Below are 16,893 nucleotides of genomic sequence, written 5' to 3'. Positions count from 1 at the left end.
TCTTCACATCAAGCCTTGGTGAGGCCACTCAGGAGGAGAAAAGGGGTCCCAAAAGCAGGTAAAATTGTCATAGACACCCCTACTTCTGCTGTCAGGAGTATCCCACAAACACCAATCCAACAACTGTAACAAATATGCTGAGAACCTAGTGCAGACCCAAATAGGCTCTGTGATTACCACTTCAGTCTCTGTGGTCCCCTTTGAGCCCTGCTTAGTTGATGCCTGGACCATGCTCTCCTAGTGTCCGTGACTCCTCTACCTTCCAAATATCTTCCTCTCATCTTCTACAGGGTTCCTGAGCTCCTAGGGAAAGGACCCCATGAAGACTTCCAACTTGGACACTCTCTTTACCTAATGTTTGGCTGTGGATCTCTGCATCTGTTCCCATAAGCGTTTCTTAAGTGTATTACAACACTGAAATGTTTTTACAAATTCAGTAGAGTTGGCCCCACAGCACTCATGCTTTGAATGTTTGGCCCCAGTTTGTCTTCCTGTTTTTGGAGGTTGTGGGAACCTTAGGAGATTGGGCCTAATTAGAGGGAGTGTATCACTAAAGGTGGTTCTATAGATTTGTTATCCCAGGACACTTTGTATGTTTCATTCTGATTTCTCTTGAACCATGAAGTAAACAGCACTCCTCGGCTGCATTCCTAGTGTGAAGGTATTTTGTTGTTGTTACAAGAAGGACAAGTTAGGAACTCAACTCGCTACAACAGTAAGCCAAAATAAGCCATTCCTCTCTCAGCTTGTCCTCTTGGGTAGTTTGGTCATGGTAATATTACAGTGACTAACACACACACACACACACACACACACACACACACACACACACACACACACACATTTATCAGGCTTAGCCAAAACACAGATTAAAGAGTAATATTTTTACCAGTTGAAGAACTGTCTTATCTCTGCCATCACTAAAAACTTTCAACAATAGAAGCTTGCAGGCTTACAGTTCTTGAGGATGTGAGTCTGAAATCAACACCGCAGGGCAGAAATCAAGGTGTTATTCTATGGCCCCAGTAAAGGCACTGAGAGTGTGTACTTCTGCTCAGTTTCTGCTGACTGCTGGCATGATAGATCACAGCTACATTACTCCAGTTTCCACAGTTACTTCATCCAACTTTGTGCTCTAGCTATGGTCATTGCCTTCTCCCGGCCGTTTCTTATCTCCTGAACTGCCTTTTATAACAGTAATATATGTACTTGCATTTAGACCTCATTTCGACGAGTCAAAATAATTTCACTCTAACATCCATCTTCGTTTTCATCTCACATGGCTTAACGTCTCATGGCAGAAAGCAACAGATCTTTAGAACAAGGTGGTTGATGTTTGGTGGTAGTTAGAGGGTCAGTTAAGTGAGTCACAGATAGTATTAAGTATAACAAATTTATACGCCATAATATTGTAAAAAGTGCGATTAACTCTCAAAAATGAATATAATCAGAAGCTTCACAAGAGAGTGAAAAATCAAATAACTCAGTATTGTCACTGACCAAGGAGTGATATTCTCACACTCTGGGTCTTGACTGAGGAAGTGGAAAATTTAAGTTTGAGAGTGAGAAGGAAAGTCAAGCATGGAAAGGTGAATGAAAATAAGTGGAAAATGCTTGAATGTGCAAAGGAAAAACAAATTAAACCCCAGTTCCTAAAGAACCAGCTTTTTCCCCTCCCTATTGTTTAGCCTTTGAAGGACATAAAGTACTTGAAGGCATGGTATTCAAATACATCCTAGATCATCTTTGGGGAAATAAGTTGTGCATGTGTGGAACATACAGGAAAAAAATATAATCAATATGTAATTATACACTAAGCTTTTTCTATGTGCTATCATTTCAAGGATTAAAAAGGAATCAGGGGAAAGATTTATTTTTATTGGAGGCAATGTTTCATCAAGGATAGATAGAATACCACATACAGAGAAGGTAGAACATGCAAAGTAATTCATGCAAAAGAAAGAATGGAGAGAAAGAAAGGATAGAAACTGCAACTGCAAGAATTGAGAACATCATGACAAGGGCATTTTTATGATTATAAAGACATGAGATGGATAAGTAAGATTCAGTTCCGTGTTTCAAAGAGTTAAGGTGAAGAACACAGTGAAGTTAGCTTCTTGATACTCTCCTCAAATCATATGGGACATATTTACACGTGCATGTCTGGTGTACTGTAGGGAGTATATACTTCCATTAGACGTAATCAAGGAATGCTTGAAGCAACAAGAGGTGTTAAGAACTCCACCACATGGTGAATTCTGAGAAAACTGCATACACAATTTTTATCTTCTAGACTTTTCCAGAGTTGGAGACAGGAAGTTATGTAGAAAGTCCTCACTGAGTAAGAGAAATTGACAAGCATATCTATAGAAAAACAGGAAAAAAAATTACCTACTGCAGATATGTAGTTTCTCACACTACACACTGTCCTAAAGTCATCTTTTCTGGGTAGTATTGTTTTATTGACTGTACTTGAGAAAAGAAAGAGATTGGGAAGAATTAGCATACTGACAGTAAATCATTATCCAACATATACATGAAACCATGCCTGCACACATGTTTCCTTTAAAAGTATTCATTAGGAGCATAAATATAGTGCCTTCAGCCTGTCTTTCTTAGTAGAATTGATAAGATAATATTTGCAAATTTCTCCGTGAAGCATAAATGTTTTTCTACTAATAAAAATATTTTCCTGAAGTGACATTTGATTTGAAAGTTTTGAAAATTGTGTGTGTACACTTGAGGGGTTATTGTAAGCAAATGGTACAATTTCAGTAATCAAGAAATAGATGTTGAGCTGCCTCCCTGACTCCATTCCACATATGCTTTTTCTTGATTTTACACATATTTCAGAATTAATTTCAAAACAAGAAATATAGAAGGCTGTGACATTTAACTTTGTTCTGTTTTCAGTTCTGAATGGAAGCAGTATGTGACCTCTGTGCAGTGGTTCTAGATACAATTCTTTCTGCCTTGCTTTTCTCAGAAGTCACATTCCCCAAGGCATTGCTGTGATTCAGACATTGTATTGAACTTTGGGACAGTACTGTCCAATAAGCAGGACTTCTACATTTGAGATCTGATAGCATGTGAAAATAGTTGTAAAAATAAAAGTCCATGTGCAAACATTAAAATGCGGTTCAAGCAAACAGTCGATTGAAATCTTAGAGTGTGAATTTTGAACTAACAGCTGAGTTCTGCCAAGGAGAGTAAGGAAAAAAGATATGGACAACTGCCAAGGAAAGACATTCTTCTAGGAAAATAAAAATGCAGAGAGAAAAGAAATGAGGATAATAACATGTTTAGATACATGAAAATATAGAAAATCTCTAAGTCTATGATATGGATAGATGGGTGTGGTACTAGATGTAAGGTTATGGGAAATAAAAGTCCTTGTCAAAAACAAAACTTCTAACTGTGACAAAAGGACGATAAAGTTGAAGCCAGTCTGAACTACAAATGAAGACTCCAATTCAAAACAACCAAGAAAAAAAACAAATTTTGAAAAGAAAAACAAGTTAATAAAGCATGTTTATGGCCTCATGAGGATCTGTGATAACTGAAGAACATCTTGGGTCAAATCTGCCCTTAAAAGTAAAGTAAAATTTTAAGCTAGAGAACATGTGCAAGTGAGATATCAGTTAACTACATTATCAACAAGATTCAATATGTGATACTGTGTTTAGTAGTAACATGATCTTGGCATAGTTTTAATGCTGTATTGATCTAAGCATCAAGACTTGGTGGACAAGAAAGGGTTCATTATTCTTATTCCTTTACTATTTTCTATTATTCAGGTTTGATTCCACAGAGTTTCTGTTTATGGCTTTATCATGTGGCTGTACTATTACTCTTGTTGTAGTAACTCAGGAACTAGCAGTCTTTGGAGGGCAGGTCAGGACTCAGTAGAATCCACAGATAGTATTTAAGGAGGAGAAACCAAAGGAAGTAATTACTGTAATATAACATGTCCAGACAGCAAGCTTGACCTTTCACAATCCCTTGAGCTGAAGTACATGCTCCAGTTACTGTCTGCTTGTGAAGAGATGCATTTTTTCCTGCTAGGCTAAATAGCCTTTGTGAGAGATCCTGCTGAGGAAGGGATGGAGGGATTGATGCCTGCTGAGTTAATGTAGGACACATAGTTGTTTGGCAGCCCAGGGTTGGATGCTGAGGAAGAAAAAGAGCATGTGTAATCCTACAGGGATCTAACAGCCTAGAAGTAAACAATACTAACACATAAGTTGTTAAAACTGTTATAAACTGGGAAAAAGATAAAAAGGTGTCTCTCTGAACAGAGCTAAGGGCAAGCTTTAGAAATAATAACATAGCTGCTTTAACATCCTGACCAACACATTTTATTATTATGGTATGGATATTTGAATGTGAAATGTCTTGCATAGACTTTCATGTTCCAGCTGGTAACACTGTTTTGTAGACTATGGAACTTTTGAGATGTAGGGATCATACCTGATGGAAGTCAATCTCTGGCAGAGTGGATTTTAGGTTTATAGCTCCCATCCCTCTTTGTCATATTTTCTTCTGGTTCCACAGGAAATTATGTGAGGAATCTCAGCTGCATGCTCCCACTGACATCATGCCATGATCCATTATACCTCAACCACAGTGATGGATGACATTACTTCAAACCATGAAACCATCTTCTCTTAACTTGCTTTGTTGAGTATCATTGTATAACAATGATGAGAAAGGGAGTGAATGAAGAAAATCAATACAAAGAAAGAGGATTGTTGTTACAATAAACCTGACCATGTTGTTTATATGTCCCTGAAACTGTTTTGCAGGAGTAGTATAGATGAATTTAGTATGGTAGACAAGCTTTAGAAAACTGTAAGCAAAACCTAATGAGATATTTGACCAAATTTTGGGAAAACAGAATGTCAAAAAAATATAAACAGTAGGGCTAAAGAGATGGCTAAGAGGTTAAGAGAACCAACTGTTCTTCCAGAGGTCCCGAGTTCAATTCCCAGCAACCACATGGTGGCTCACAACCATCTGTAATGAGATCTCGTGCCCTCTTCTGTATACATAATAAATAAAAAATTATATATAAATATATGTATATATATACATATATATATACATATATATATATATATATATTAAAACCTGTGCTAATGAGATCTCCAATGGTGTTCCCATTTGACTCTATCAGGAATTGAACATGGGCCAATCATTTTATATTATAGCAAAGCTTCTTGTAGCTAGAGTTTTCCTGCCTGGCCCACAGTCAGGACAAATCTCGCTCACCTGCCAGTCCCACAGCCGCTCAGACCCGACCAAGTAAACACAGAGACTTATATTGGTTACAAACTGTATGGCCGTGACAGGCTTCTTGCTAACTGTTCTTACAGCTTAAATTAATCCATTTCCATTAATCTATACCTTGCCACATGGCTCGTGGCTTACCGGCATCTTCACATGCTGTTTCTCATCGTGGCCGGCTGGCAATGTCTCTCTCTCAGCCTTCCACTTCCCAGCTTTATTCTCCTCCTTGTCCCGCCTATACTTCCTGCCTAGCCACTGGCCAATCAGTGATTTATTTATTGACCAATCAGCAACACACTTGACATACAGACCATCCCACAGCAGCTTCTGAGTATGTTCAGCAAGTGGCCTGACAATTTGAGTAAGGCTGAAATTAAAAGTGATGGATTAACATGTTTGGTGGAATAATTTCAAGACAGAATAACAGGCAGACTATGGCCTAGTTATTGCTCTCTGTGTTTAGTGAAATTTATAGGGAGGGGAAGAGGAGGAGTACCAAAAATATATAATTTGATGAGAAAAAGATTGTAAGCATGAACATGTCTAGAGTGGCAGACAAATCAAATACAAAGAGGCTGTCATCTTTAATGACACTTTTATCATTAAGATAAACTGGACACTTTGTACCAGTATAATGCAAAATGTACTCTAAAAGCAGTATTCCACTCATATGGGGCTTTCTGCTGATAAAAATTCAAATGCACTTAAAAAGAGAGAGACTAAACTGGGACTATACCAATACAGGGGTTTCATCTTTAAACCAACTGCCTGGGTAACATATATTTCCAGCTGTAGTCAGAAGCAGATACACTAAAGCTGTGGTATAAGAGAAGCAGGTTAAATCTGAGACAGGACACTTCCTACTAATTTTCAAGTATGCAAGAAGCAAGAGCGATGGGATCATGAAGATCTGCACAAATGTTTAAGAAAACTTCTGTAGTCAGGAAATGTGTGGCATGTCTGGATTTTCTTTAAGGACATCCTGAGAAACCATTTTATGAAACTATGAATGTGAAGCCAAAGTCATAATGGATACCTCAAAATATTGAAGATGTCACAAATGTAAAACATTTGCTGAGAAATGTTCCAGGTGCCAAGCAGAGACAGCCCAAGGTACACACCATATGATATTCAGGTTACAGATCTAGAGGGTGGGGCCTACCCAAAGCACATTGAACCCAGATGAAGCCACATCTTCTAGATATGTAGAAGCAAGATTTGTGTTTGCTTTGCTGGGTTTGGGGTTAGATTTAATCTTGACTTCTTTGCTTTTACTCTTCTTAATTTTCTGAATAGTTTTTAAAATGCTGAACTCATGTAAGTGCATATGTCTGTTTGTGGGTATATGCATGTGAGTACAGCTTCTTGCAGAAGCCAGAAGACAGTGTCAGCTCTGCTGGAAGTGGAGATACAGATGGTGTGAGCTTCGTGATGTGTGTACTGGGAACTGAACTTGGGTTCTCTGCAAGAGCAAAATGTGTTCTTCATCACGGAACCATCTTTCAAGGCCTCAGTCCTCTCTTTTTATTGCAAACACTTTTGCTGTTTTTGTTTTTTTCTGTGTTGAACATGGGAAATTTGCTAACATTTCCTATGAGTTCAGACAAGAGGTGACTTGAACTGTAGGAGAACCTTTAAATGTTAATAGTACTAAAATGTATTGAACTTTTTAGTATATTAAATACTATAGAGACTTTTGAAGTTTTACTGAATGCATTCTGCGATATATGATTATGTGCAAACTAGAATGCTATAGTTTGGGGGTTAAAGTATCTCCTACAGATATATAAGCTTCATTATCCTGCCCGCTGCTTCTTTCAGGAGGTTTTGGAAATTTTGAAAGGTGGCGTCTAGTTGGAGTAAGATCTCTAAGGATCAGTCTGCTGCCTGTTGGTCTCTGCTTTCTGATCCACTTGTACAGGATGAGGGGTCTCACCCTCCTGTACCTCACTGTATCTCATGAGACCGTCCTCTTCCATGCCTTCCCTTCTATGATGAACTGTATTCCCACAAACAATCAGCAAAATAAATTATTACTCTCCTAAATTGCATTGTGAGGTTTGTTGTTGTTGCTGCTACTGTTGTTGTTTGGTTTGGTGACAAGAAAAATAACCAATAGATGTTCAAGCCCCCCAGGAAATGTCTCAACCTGCACTCAGCTTTTCATTTATGAAATTTGTATATGTATTTCCAGCTATGGTCACAAATTCCAGTGCAAAGTTGTTTTTTCAATTTTCTCCACTAAATCTTAGAACCCCCATGAAATAGAAGTTACTAAATGATAAATGATAATGACTTAGGAAGGATCTGAGATATGCCAGCCCATTGATTATTAAATGTTGACAAGATTCATACGAGGTACCTAAAAACTTTACTAGTCATGCAGTGTTGATTCTGAGGGTAGGAATAGGTGTTATTAAACTACAGTTCTTCTTAATATCAATTTTTGTCTGTGAACCAAGATTTGAGTTTAGACACTTAGGGGTAAATAAAAGGTCAGGAACTTTGGTGATTCATTAAGTTCAACACAGAGATTAGGATGAAACTCTGAATAAAATCAAACCTGTCTGCTTCTTAATTCTTAAGAATAATATTTGATTTGCTTCAGGGTACTGGTTTGCTTTACCTGTCAATACAGCACAGCCTAGAGTCATCTGGAATGACAGCCTCAATTGTGGAATTGCTGGGACAGCTTGGCCTGTGAGAATGTCTTGATTAACTACTATAGGAGAGTCTAGACCACTGTGGGAAGTACCTTTCCCTTCTCAGGTAATTCTGATCATTACAAGCTGATTATAAGCCATCCAGCAAGTAAACAACCAAAACTCTCTGGTTCCTGTACTTCCTTGGCTATAAAGTGAGAACTTTGATCAGAGGAAATGGAACATGCAAGCCTGTTTTCAAGTTCCTGTCTTGACTTTTCTCAATGATGGATCTTGACCTGGAGTAGTAAGCTAAAACCAACCTCTCTATCTCTAAGTCGCTTTTAGTGACATACTTTTATCATAGCAACAAAAGGATGTCCAAACAGTTACCCACTGTCATTCTTAATTTGATCACATCACAAGGCTATCTCCTTTAATAAAATATGTATATTTTCCTGGTTCCTAAAGATACTGCAAACAGACTATGTCTTGTTTAGGCTTGACTCAGGATTACCACATGAAAGTGGCTCCTGCCTTCTCAGAGACATTACGTTATAGGAAGATTTTGCTTCACGTTGTGTTAAACTGAATAATCTGCCTAGCTTCAGTTATAGCTAAATTTGAGTTGGTTTCTCCTAAAACAAAATTCAGTCTAACTGTGCAAGAAGGTGAAATCTCTTTGTCTATTCCAGCTGTCTTTATCTCAGAGAAAGCACCAAATATGAGCCTAAAAGAAACTGTGGCTGAAGATGAAGACTTTAGAGTTGGGGGAAGAGCACAGAGTAAAGAGAGTGCCGTCAAGCGGGGAGGTTGTAGTGGATGACATTTATGCTTTGGTTTCTGGAAGAGCAGTAATGGGTGTTGCAGAAAGGTTAGCAACTTGACCTCATCACATGTTTCTTTACTCTTCATAGAGCCGTCTGTGTGACTGTGTGTAGGTATGACTCACATTGTAATATGGCTGTGATAATGTACCATATGGCTTTGGGTTTTCACTGGGCAGTATGTACAGGGAAGAATAGGCAAGGTTTCATTTTTCTCAGCTGTAAAGATGCAAAAATTTTAAATTAAAAATAACCTTTCAGCTGATTCCTTGCATAATTGCTATCTTGTTTTGCTAATACTGTGGCTAAATTATAACTTGCCGGAGCCTTGGGGATTTGCATGCTGGTTTATCCTCTGAATTTACATTGACATGGTTTTCAGTCAAGTGTGTAACTAAATCCTGTGGCTATGAGCAAGGCTGGCAGTATTTGCATTGAAAATCAGTGGGAGATTAAAGTAAGAATGGCTCTATGCAGCCTCCCTAAATAGATTCCATGATGAAAATTCTGGATCTCTCAAAACACCACTCACACCCATTAACTGACTGTGGCTGCTGAGTCTGTTTTTATATCAAATGCCCAAACCAACAAGTGAAAATAAGGGAAAGAACATACAGCCAGCCACCACAATATGACACATGTCTGTGAAAGGATCATTTGCCAAATCTTTTTAAATGGGTATTTGAATAGGAAGTGCACAGACGTTTGTGTCAAAAATAAATTTTATGATGCAAACACAAAAACATAGGCATCATTTTCTTTGCTAATAAGAGACAAAAATACATACAGTTCCTCTCATGATGTCATCAAAGGGTTTGTGGATTATCTTATATGCAGCCAACGATGCATTCTGTAAAGTAAAACTAAGTAAACATCTTTGTAATCTGGGTGTTTCCATTGTCACCTTGTGCATTACCTATTCATCGAGATTTTTATCTAATATTTCAGTTAGATAAAATTGTTGGAGATCAAATGAAATAATTTAGTGAACTCTGTAATTATAATTTTGTCACCATAGACTTTTACCATTAAAAATGAGGAGCAATTAAGATTTTCCTCAGATCTATTCATTGAAGGGAGGTTTCTGAAAAGCTAAGAATTATTCCCTAATCTATACATTAGCCACTATCTAGGATGTGCAAATGAACTTGATGTCAAAAAAATGGAGGGTCAATGGAAAAGAAAAGATGTTAATAAAGGGATTGTATGTAAAAAGAAATCATGACCTTGAGGAGAAATCATGGTTTCTTGTACTTCATCTATTCTTGATGAACAAGAATGTCGTGTAAAAATTAGTTTAGGAGTCCAGGGATCCAGAAAAGTCACTCTACTATTGTGATGGGGCATATGTTCAGTACAGTTGGAAAACAAGCACAAAGGCAGAAACAGTCCTTAATATTTCACATGGATGGTCTGAAAACACAGTGTTAATTCGTGGGGCCTGTGTGATGCCTATATCAACTTGTTATGATAGAGATATGCCTTTTACCTCTTACAGATTACAAGTACACTGGCATTTGTAACCAATGTACTTTGGTCAGTGTTGAAGAAGATCTAGACATTAATTTCAACCCAAATGTCTTGTCGAGATCTGTGAAAGAAACTGTAACCCTGTTGTAATCCCTTCTGTGATGTCCTAGGTCATGAAGAAGCAAGGATGGCTAATTCAACACTGTTGGCAATTCCAAGAAATCCACAGAAGCTATAACAAGAAAAGCCACACCCTGTGAGTCTGAATGAAGTGATTTCAAAAAGAGCCTAGAGAATTGAGAACATCTCCGCATGTCTAGACAAATGATATCTTCACAAAGACAGAAAGGACAGCTTTTGCAAGAAGTCCCTTTATAAGAAAAGCATACAAAATCAAAAGATACAGTAATATAAATTATCAGAAGTCTGTACCTTAGTAAGCAGCGGAAAAAAGTATGAATGCCTCAGGAGTTAAGTAGGCTGAAAGAAGTTTGGGAAACACTTCAGAAACAAGCAGCTTAGTCAAATTTCCTTTTTTATTTTTCTGCTTTTTATTTGCTTTTAAATTTGTTATTGTGTTTTCATGTGTGTACATGTGTTTGTCTGTGATGTTTATATATGGATGCATACGTGGGATGTGTGTATGAATATTGACATTTGTGTAGGTCAGAAGACAACTTAGGGAAGTTGGTCTTTGCCTTTTTCCTTGGTAAATATCTCTCTTGTTGTCTGTTGTTTCCCATGTACTCCATGGTACCTGGCCTATAATCATTCTAGGTACTTTGCCATATCTTCTTCCCATAAGGCCATAGTAGTGTTGGGAATACAGATGGGTATCACCACATCCAGATGTTTTTTGTTTGTTTGTTTTTAATGTGGGATCTCAGGGAATCTGAATTTAGGTTGTAAAGCTTGCACAGAAATTTTTTTCTACCAGCTAACACATCTCCCAGTCCTCCTCATTAGGTTTCTAGGCAACTTAAAAAAAAAAAGAAAGTAATAAAGAAATCCAGGCATCTATGTTGCCTTGTATGTTCAAGTGTCTTAGCTAGGATTTTTATTGATTTGTTAAACACCATCACCAAAAGCAACTTTGGGAGAAAAGTGTTTATTTAATCTTACAATTTAGAGTCCATTTTGAAGAAAAGTCAGTGCAGGAACCCAAAGCTGGGAACCTGGAGGCAGGAACTCAAGCAGAAACCATGGAGGAATGCTGCTCACTGGCTTATTCCCCAGGTTTGCTCAGCATGTTTCCTTTTACAAATCAGAACTAACTGCTGACAGAGGATGAACTGGGCCATCCCACGTAAATCATTAATCAAGAAAAATTTCCATAGACTGACCAATAGGCAATACGATGGAGAAATTTTCTCAACCAAAGACCCTTTGCTCAAATAACTGAAGCTTGTGCCAGGTTGACCAAAAACACTCAGTCAAATAAACAAAGAAACAAAAGTCAACCACGGCAGCAAGTAGAAGGATGGAGATACATCAAGAGTTGGAGAGACAGCTTGGTTGGTAGAAGACTAGCTATATGTGCACTTCTCTGCTGGTTTGGTCTCCAGCACTACCTGAACTCCCATGGTAATGAACAGTCATGATCACAGCACCTGAGTGCTGGAGGCAGGGGGAATATAAGGCCAAAGCTAGCCTCAGCAGCACAGGAATTTCGAGGGTTACAGGAGCTCTTGTCGCAAAACAAATAGACAAAAAAGAAAGAACAAATTTAGCTTTTATGTACACAAGAAGGATATTTCACTTTCTTTGTGATTAATGTCCTTCATAACGTCGCTGGTCTTTCTTTTCTTTTTTTTTTTTTTGGTTTTTCGAGACAGGGTTTCTCTGTGTAGCTTTGTGCCTTTCCTGGGACTCACTTGGTAGCCCAGGCTGGCCTCGAACTCACAGAGATCCGCCTGGCTCTGCCTCCCGATTGCTGGGATTAAAGGCGTGCGCCACCACTGCCCGGCATCATGGTCTTTCTTTGTGATTACCTTTCACAATTGGTCCTTTACTAGTACCTTGGGTTTTTATGGATTAAATTGATAACCTGATTCCCAGACAAGTTTCTTCATCAAAAGTCTTAGTAGAAACTACAGCGGCTATAACCCAGAAGACTGTTCTTGAAGCTCTCCTGGTGATTCATGGATATACTGAAGTAAGAGAACTACTGTGATAGATGGTAAGGATCCTAAAGTTTTTTTTTTTCTTAAGAAAATTTTTTTCATTCATTTTACACACCAATCAAAGAAAGGATCCTAAATCTTTTATAACTTGTTCCTCCTCAACCATGGAAATACTTCATTTAAAAAATAGACTGTATTATATCTATTAAAATAAATGATAGCTGATATATTTAATATTGATCTCATGAGTTGATTTTTTTCATGAGTAAGAAAATGCATGCCATTTAAGTAGCTTAAAGTAAGTTTTTGTTAGGAAACAAATAATCATAAAGCAAGCTTCTTAGTAGTCACACATGAAGATCTGAAAATGTTTTCCCTGATTTTGATAGAACTACATATTTTTTTCCAGGGAACACTTTCAGTATGGAAAGAATTTATTCCATAAAATAAATTAAATAAAATGAAAATTGTTTTAGGAGCTAGTCTTTAAAACTTGTATTTACTTGTAATATATCATTTTTTTTCATGGTTCTTTTCTAAATTTTGGTTGCCTAGCAGCAATAGTGTAATGTTATTAACTATTTACAAGCTGCTATGAAGTATCAATGCTATTATGTTTCGATACGGAATTAGTCAACCAAATTAATAGTTTTTTCTTTTGTTATTTCCCCAGTATCCGTTATTTATACAGCATTACAACACACACACACACACACACACACACGCACGCACACACACACACACACATATATATATAATTATTTTTAGCATACTAAATACTAGATGTTAGTGAAAAATATTTTAACTGAATATTGACATAAACTTGATATAAGAAAATATTCAGCAGATGAAATGAAAATGGAATAAAAGTGTCTAAGCTAGTTTATGTAGACTGAACCTCTTTTGAGCACCATGTTAATGCAGAAGTTAACATAGTGGTTTATTCCTGCCTTTTTCTAATTTCAGCTGCCTTTCTGAGATCAGGTTAAACACTGCATTGTGATACGACAACAAAGTTATTATTGGTTCTTCACATGTGTTCTCAAGTTCTGGAGATGTTTGCAGGGAAAGATCTCCCGCTATAAAATTCTTCATCATGACTTAAAGGCTGAAATCATTTGAATCTATTTTGATTCATTTTTCTTGATGTTCAGTCAATGCAACTATCAGTCTCAGAACCATACAGTTTGGGGTTCATGTTGGATCCAATGCAGCAATCTTTCCATTCACATATAATTTCAAGCTTCAGAATATATATACTTTGTTATTTGTGCATATCTGTATTGTCACATACATATGATATGCATATATAAGCACATATATAGTTTTAAAATAAATTAATTTATTTCCTACTCAACATTTTTGAAGGACTTTTCTTAACTGCTAGAGCAGATGGGACTCATTAAATTTTCCAGAACATTTTTTATTTCTCTGATAACCTGCTTCACCCAATCTGGGGGGTGAAAGGCAGACATACTGAGGAATCTATTTTTCTCCAACTCTCTCTGCAAGGCATCTGCTAAGACCCCATTCATCACAGTGAAATCTGTGAATGGATATCCCTGCAATACCCAAAGGTCTCATTGGGAGTGGGGCTGCAATGGCTAACCACTTCTTTGGCAAAGCAAAAGCAACATACCCTTTTGTCAAACTGTCAGCAAACACTTTTCTCCTGATACAGTTTGCTTGACCCAACCTACTGGAATGTCAACTGGCCAGAAATGTTTCATTTTGGAAACAAAATAAATAAATAAATCTCAACATTTGCCTTTATGTGGTTCACACAAATGAGGACATTTTCCTCTGTGGCAGCTGAATATTGCCTCCAGAGGGGTCCAAACAGCTTAGTGAGAAAAAGAAAAGGCTTTAAAATTTGATTGGTTGAATTAGGTTAGTAAGCCATGTGTACTTCACAGCTACTGAATAAGATCAGTCCCATATATCCTCTATTAACCTTTCCCCAAATAATAAGAGATCAGTCATTTGTATACCCTGAAACTCCTCTTCTCCTGGCTAACTTGTAAGTAATGGATGGCTGCAATAAAAGCTAGTAGACAGCAGTCCCTCATCCTAGGCAGACTCAACTGGGAGTGAAAGATAATGAGGTGTTAACTATAGGGCCTCCACTTCCAGTCAATCATGAACGCCATTTGTTTTCAACAAGTTCAGAATGTCTGAACATGCATTTATGAATTATATGTGGAAAATTTTAATCACGTTGATTTTAGAGATGGCACGAGGAATAAGGAAGAAATACAATGGCGTATTTTTCTTTAGGATGAGAATTGGCCCGATCAATCATAGAACTTTTTTTCAAAGACAACAATTTGTGACTCCCTTCAAAATTGTACTCTCTACTGGTTCAAAAACAAGACACTTGGGAAATCAGTGTACAAGTTGAGATGAAAGAGAACTTTTCAACATTCCACTTACGTTACTTGTCAGGCAATGCCTTTAATCACCAGGAGCATTTTTGTTTCTAAATGTTTTGTTTTGTTTTACCTCTGATGTAACAGTCTCTGGATTGTTCTAATTTTCCCAAGTCTACTGGGAACTGTAGGAGGAGCTTCTATTTCTACTGAATTTATTCTATCTTTCTAATGTCATTTTAAGTTTTGAATTTCACATAAGTTACATATCTTAGGGCCTACTTCTTTTGAAAATATTTATTAGTCAGTCTAGCAAATGCTAATAATTTTAAAGTACTTCAATAGATACTCATTTCAATTTCAAACTTGTTTAAATACACATATTAACATGGTACAGTCTTACTGGACTAAACATGTATTATTTACCTTTTAAATACTTAGATTATTTAACTGACACTTGTAGACTAGAGATTTCCTGTGGCCTGATCAGCCCATGGCAGCTTATAAAATAAGCGCTCAGAGGCTTAATATTAATTACATACCGTTTGGTCTTTGGCTCCGGCTTCTAGATAGCTAGCTCCTTCATCTTAAATTAACCCATTTTTAATTTTTGTTTTGCCACATGGCCGTAGCATAACTGGTCTGTTGGAATGTTGCTTCTTGGGTGGGCAGGCTGGTATCTGCTCTTACTCTGCCTGCCTTCTCCCAGTATCTTTGCTGGGATTTCCCACCTGGCTATAACCTGTCTTGTCATAGTCCAAAAAGCTTCTGTATTAACCAATGTTAGCAACACATATTCACAGCATACAGAAAGACCATCCCACAGCAGACAAGAAGTCTCTCCAAGTACCTACATAACCTTTAAATAGAAAAAAATAAGATAGAATATTTTCAGTCATTCACTGTTTTGCATAAATATCATAAACATTTAATTTAAAATTAGAAATCCAGCTTGATCAACATTTTCAAAATGCAATTGCAAAGATGACTTTGACAGAAAACTTCATACAAAATAGTCACAAATCCAAATATAAATGATTATAATAAATTATTTTTAACATTTCTCTTTTTAGTTTCCAACTTCTTATGGTTAAAAAGATAGCCAATTGTAAAGTATTTTACCCTTTTAGGCTTTCATATTTTCTATTTTGATGGTGACATTTGGATAGTTACCAGAAGCACAATTTTGGGTTTGAATAATACATACCAGGTTATTTTTAGAGTCTCTAATGGGAGTATGGTTAATCTAAACAAGTTTTTATGAAACAAATATTTTATCATGTCACTATCTGCTTTTCAGAACTTATATAAATCAATAGACAAAACTAATATGCCATGCCAGCAGATATGATACTATATTGAAATATAAGAGGCTCTTTATGCTATATTTTAAATATTTTAGGTAGATAGATAGCTTTTTAGGAAGAGAAAAGGAAATCTTGACTGAATTATTGCTTTTCACATGATTCAATCATTCTGGCCACATCATGTGTTCTACACTTATGAAAAGACATAAATACAATTGCTGTAATTGAAGAGTGAGCATTGGTGGTTTCTCATCAAGAACATACTTGTCTATGTGGTCTGTGCTTGTTGTTCATGGCCATATATTTTTCTCTCTCTAAGGCAGTGCTTTTAGCTAGGGCATTCTCCATAGTGCTAATATCCCATTCTAACCTTCCAAAATCTTATACTATCTATCCTGTCTCCCGTTGCCATTGTTCATTCCAAGTACATGTTTCTCTGCAGTGATTTTGATTGTTTTTTTTTAATACATATACACCAGAATGATGACATGACATGCAATTTGTAAGTTACTTACACATTAACTCAAAGTCAAATGAAATCTATGAAATCATTCTCCATTACCTTAACCAAATGTGATCACCTACGGCATGATCCTAGAGTATGTAGTGTTCTTAACCCATCCATGCTGTTCAAAACTTACGAACAAGCCACCAACTGGGCGATGATAGAGAACAATGGACAACTAGCAGATAGAGCTCTAAATTTTTTCTAACTTCTTTCAACCACAGTGCAATCCTTTATTATCTGATTGATTGCTTAAATAAAGCTTCTGTTTAAACTAGACCACTCATAAAAAGTAATAATACAAGATTTGGCTCAAAGAGATGGATCAGTAGTTAAGTATGCATATTGCTCTTGCAGAGAA

Source organism: Peromyscus eremicus, chromosome 14, assembly GCF_949786415.1.
Source record: "Peromyscus eremicus chromosome 14, PerEre_H2_v1, whole genome shotgun sequence".
Classification (NCBI taxonomy): Eukaryota; Metazoa; Chordata; class Mammalia; order Rodentia; family Cricetidae; genus Peromyscus; species Peromyscus eremicus.
Note: the sequence above shows the minus strand (reverse complement) of the source record.